The sequence below is a fragment of the Octodon degus genome, unplaced genomic scaffold (genome assembly GCF_000260255.1).
Source record: "Octodon degus isolate 3935 unplaced genomic scaffold, OctDeg1.0 scaffold00202, whole genome shotgun sequence".
Classification (NCBI taxonomy): Eukaryota; Metazoa; Chordata; class Mammalia; order Rodentia; family Octodontidae; genus Octodon; species Octodon degus.
In genome coordinates, this window is record NW_004524778.1 from 1,066,580 (window position 1) to 1,072,329 (window position 5,750).

At 34.5% G+C, this 5,750-nt stretch overlaps 1 protein-coding gene and 1 pseudogene across 1 annotated transcript in view; both read left to right on the plus strand.

Annotated features, from left to right (window-relative positions):
* Ncam2 (neural cell adhesion molecule 2) overlaps positions 1-5,750 on the plus strand; it is a 559,908-nt gene that overhangs the window by 161,329 nt on the left and 392,829 nt on the right. The window lies entirely within an intron of this gene.
* LOC101575664 overlaps positions 1-5,750 on the plus strand; it is a 26,245-nt pseudogene that overhangs the window by 19,193 nt on the left and 1,302 nt on the right.

Here is a 5,750-nt window from a genome sequence, read left to right on the forward strand (position 1 = left end):
GGATTTGTGCTTCCTAAGAGATGAATTGCAATGTCACCAACCAAATGATCAGTTACAGAGAGTGAAGTCTTAAGGAAAAGCATGGTGAGTATAATCTATTTTAAGACGGAACCTTGGAAAGAGACACACCATTAAGGGAAGTTTTGTAAGCTCTCACGTAGGTGAGTTGTGCCCCGTTATCTCCTGATACACTGCATTGTGCGTCTGCCTACTGCCGCTGTAAGGTGCTAGAAATAGTCGCGTAATTGTAGTTATGTAAATTTTATATTCTGATAGAAGGGAATTTAAATATTCACATTTATTTATTTATTTTTAGTATTTAGTTCAGGGTCTACAGGGTCTCCTTACGCAGATCGGACTCTTAGCGATCCTCCTGTTTTCAGCCTCCCCAGCGCTGGGATTACAGGTGCGCACCATCGCGCCCAGTCTCAATCACCTTCTCAGCGCCCCCCAGGGGCGGGGCTGGCATAGAACACAGGGGATCAAACCATGGTCCCTGCACCTGCCTAAGCAGGCTTTTTCATCCGCTGAGCTATCTGGCCGGCCCTGTTCACAATTATTTATACATTTCTATTTCATTGATATCTTGAATTTTACTTTTTGTTAAACTTCATACCCACCAGTTTATTTTTGTGTTAGCTGTTTTTATTTATTGTATTGCAATGCCATAGTATCATAGCACTCTCCCAGTTTTAATGCTTGCTTAAATAAATGATTTATTACTAATGTTTTAAAGCATTCTTGGAATTAATGTTTTCAATATATGTCATGAGATTCCTTTTTAAAGTAAGGACATTAACTTAACAGAAAAGTAGTAGAAAATACAACAATACTGAAAATATGCAGAACAATTTTGTGTAATTTAAACATGAGCCTTTTCAGTGAAAAATATTAAGCTTGATTACGCTCTTTGTAAAACAAATCTAGCACTGATTGTACTCCAAACAAACATAGCAACATTTGTCAAAAGACTTTTCAAAATATTTTCATTACATATGAAGGTGGAAAAGATGCTAAGAAATCCTTGGCAGAAAATCCTTTTAAATAATTCCAAATAATAAGTGAATAATTAACACACTGTGCTTTGGAATGTGGGGCCATTTTAATAAATCTTATACCCCCTTCATAGAAGGTCTTTCATGCTTTCATTACATCTTTATTGAAATACACTAACTTCCACTCTTTGCTTCCTTCTCTGACTCAGTAAGTGGAGAACATTCAGAGAAGATTCACAGCCATGCACAGTCCCCATCAGTTTGTTCAGGAATGTACACATGAATGCCAAACTGAGGACCAGAGATATAGCTCAGTGGCACATTGTCTGCCTCACAGAGGTCCTGAGTTCAATTCCACGTACATAAAACCAAAACAATTGAAAAACATAAGAGCAAACAAGGAATGTCAAATTGAAATTAGAATTTCTACACTGGTACGTTTACTTACTTCTGTCATATTTCTGTCTCTTAAAGAATGAAACATTTCTCTTCTACTTAACAGCAAAAGAGAAAAAAGAAACAAATAAAAATAATAACCAAATTACTAATGTTTGAATTCCAGAGTATAAATTGATCATGGACATACCTACACACTGTCAATCAGACAATACTCAGAAAGAGCATTATTTATGTTATTTTTTCATTTTGTGTATTTGGTACAGGGTCTCACCAAACAGCTTGGACTCCTAGTGATCCTCCTGTTTTCAGCCTTCCCAGCTCTGGGATTACAGGTGCACACCCCCACGCCCGGACTCCATTGCTGGCTCAGGATGCTCCAAGGGCAGGGCTGGTGCATTGTGTGGGACCAGGAATCAAACCTTGTCCCTGCACTAGCTAAAACAGGCACTTAGTCTGCTGAGCTATCTCACTGTCCCTGAGTATTATTTAATATTAAATAATTTCATAAATGCTTGCTGTATCTTTTAACCTAGAAACATGGAGAATAAATGACAATACAAATGTAACACACAAATCAGCAAAAAATTTACTTCACAAGCCTACAGAAATAATGTAACTTTTATTACTGTGTGTACAGATAATGGAAGAATGATAACTGGAAGTCAAGGATGAATGGGCTCTTAATTGTAGATGGAGCTACTAGTACTACATTTTATAATTTCAAGGTGGCATTTTTAAATCTGCTATCTATAAAAAGAATATAATTTGAGAATCACTGAATTTATGTAATGAAATGAATTTCTCTCAGAAAACACAATCACAAATGTTGACAGAGATATGAATATGATGTAGGTGCAATTTGTTTCTTAACAAAGCAGGAGCATGCACACAGCCCTGGGTGTTTTAAGAAGATGGCATATTTTCTAATAAAAGTTAACTTCTCTATTCATTGTACACATTTCCTTTCCCTCACCCTTCTCGTGAACTGATAGTTCTTTTGTGTATTGAAACCCAAATTATTCTCCACAGAAATGTCCAAGTTCCCATTCCCACAGATTTTCAGTTTGCTGCAGAAGAAAAACTGTATTTCTCTAGATGTCTTTCTCACTTTCCTCTAATAGATTCTGTAAGATGCCTGCCACATGTTCCTTATTCCCAAGAATTATTTCTCTGTTCATCTGTGGACTCAGGGCCCAATCTTTCACATATCTGAGGTATTGTTACTCACTGCTGCATTAATACAAGGGATTACATCCTGCTCTCATTGTTAGCAGCAAGCATAACTCACTGCTTGAATCCAAGCTAAAATTAGCTTCCACACTGGGGAGAAATTGGAATACCTTGTTATGTCCTAGGCTATACCAGTGAACATTTTGTTGGTGTCTACACTTGGACTTTTAGTTTTAATGACACTTTGCCCATAATGTGGTAGATTGCAGTAGCACTTCACGTTAATGAAAGTTTTCTTTTTTCACCTCCACAAATTAATTTGGACACAAGGCAGTGATGAATCTTGAGGATGTCGTGTATTAAAGATCAATTACATATTTAAAATTCTAGAAAGTAATCTTAAACCACTAGATGTGTGTATCATCACATAAAGAGGGTGAGTTAAGAGAATTATACTTTATAATGCATTCCCTGTTATACAGTCTCCAGAGTGAGAATTTCATTTTTAGACTCATCTATGTTTTTTAAAAAGATCGTCTTAAAACAAGCAAAGAACAGCTGCCTATATTTGCAGCTGCGAGATAGAAATATTTTAGGACAGTTTCTATTTGTACTCCTGCAGGTGAAGATAAGAAGAACCTACTCTAGGCAGCAGGGTGAAACCATTAAAATGCGTTGCTGTTCTCACTGTCTTACGTCTAGTCCGGTTGGACTCCAGGTTTGTCAGCCTGTTCAGTGCAGTTCTATCAAGCCTTGCCACACTTGCCATTTTCTTTGATACAAGAGATCGTGTACTCAATAGTAGGCAGCCCTTAGGTAAAAAGTTCTGGCCTAGTTCAGCCCTATTCAGTTTCACTTTGATATTAGCCATGATATCTCTGGAAATTTAATTTCAGTTTTGCCTGAAAACTACTCTAAAGTCGTATTTACTGAACTCTACTAAACATTAGGATACTTGTGCATCTGCCTTCTTGGCTTATAAGGCTTAAATATGATAATTTACAAAATGAACAGAATAGATTGAATATAGACTGCAATGATAATCATGTTCATTTTCTTCACTCTGTTAATTTATGATTAATCATTTTAAACAACTCTTTCACAGATTTACATGAAAACAAAGAATTCTAAGTGTGTAAGTAGATTTAGTACGTATGTGCTTTTTTTGTTGCTGTTTTGCTTTTTGTTTTGTTTTGTTGGCACTGGAATTGAACCAAGGGGTGATCTTCCACTAAGCTAAATCCCCAGGCATTTTTATTTTTTATTTTGAAATAAGATAACACAAAATGCTTAAGTGACTTGAACATGCTAGCTTCCCACTTCAGACCCCCTCAGTAATAATATTACATGTGTACGTGAATGTGGTTGGCTCTTCTATTTCATTTTAAATTATAAATATTTATATCAAAACTCATGTATAATATGCAATATAGTAACATGGTACGCAACATTTAAGCATATGCATGGAAAGTACATTGAGCTCTGGCCTCCAGTCGTGGGTTGCAGAAGCAATATATACAGTGAGGAAAGGGTTCCTGAAGCACTGACATTTATAGCATTATTTACTAAGAAACAACCTGACAGGTTAGTTTATGCTGATCTGCTTTTCAAAGGTTTCTTAGTACATCCTTATTAGACTACTGAGGTAACACTAAAATATCTTATTAAGAAGCCCTTTAAATATATAAATAGTGTAATTGTCTTAAAGATACAATCATGATACTTAATTTTGACGCTATTTTTCCTTTGTATCATGTGAAAAACAAAAGAGACAGTGACAGATAATTTGACATAAACAGAGAAAAATATGACAATCATTACTGAATCATATACTTCCATGATGAAAAACTTAATACAAATATATTCCTGTTGTACCAATTATTTATTTTTAGCCACATCTTTATATCTATGAATTTTACACTTAGATTTCTAGTATTTGTGTCATAAGTAGCTAAACATGGCTATTTTCTTGAAGAAAAATGATTTATTTCTCACAAATTTAATCATAAATATATAAAAGATCTTTGTAAGTAAGTAAAAATCTTATAATTATTCAAATGAAAGTAACAATGGAAAGATTTAAGGAATGTATTTTACACTTAGATCAGAAAAATTGAATAATTACAGTATAGGAAATCATTTATTAGTTTCTTACTATTTCCTTTTTATGTTTAAACTCCATGTTACTGTAGTGTATACAAAAACAATAACAAATTTGGAAAACTTTCTAGGGAATTCTAGAACTTAGAAAACAAAAGAAACTATGACATCATTGTATGGAAAGTCTGCATTTCATATTCATCCTGATTTATGAAGAGAAGGCTCCAGCACCATTCTTCTGAGTTTGATTTGCAGTGCTATCTTGCTTCAGTTGTTCCCTTACTTTCTCTTTGAGAAACATTGCAGCAGATGAGCACTGAAGCACTGAAGCTCACTGGAAGTGTTTCTTGGCTCTTCTAGGTTATTGAGCACAAAAGTTTCAGCACACATGAAGTCATTTCAGTTTGTTCAGAGAACTCACTGAAATATTGATGGGTATATTTAGACTATCAATGTATTTTTAGACTTTTTGTTATTGTCTACAACCATCCTGTTACAAGACATGAAAAATTTTTCCTGTGAATTAACTTACATAAGAGAAATCACTGAAAAATGTTTCAGAACATTGATATTATAGGAAATGAAAAAATAGTCAATGATCTAAATATGAAAAAATGATGAAAAATATAATAACCATAGAAGAGAAATAGTTTAAAAAAATTATGGTTCCAGGGATAGAACTCAGGACCCTGCACATGCAAGGCAACGAGAGCTCTACCCCTGAGACACATCCATGGCCAAGATCAAAAATTCTAACACACAAGGGGGATTAGAAGAGGACTATATGTTACTAACAAAATGTTCATTAGAAATTTGCTGTGTTTATTTTAGAATTTTTATTTTATTATTTTTTCTATTTTATTGTGTGTGGATTTTGTTTCTTTGACAACCAGGTGTTTTACTGAAGTGCATAACCTGCAATTTTTAAAGTAGGCTCTGAGGAGTTAGAGCTACCCTTATTATATTCACTGGCTGATTGCTCAAATAGCTCTTTCAGACGGTTGTCTATGTTACTGAGCATAATCATAACTGAAGAGTTGATTTCAGTGATCTCAATTATATGTTGTGTATGTATTTTTATCTATA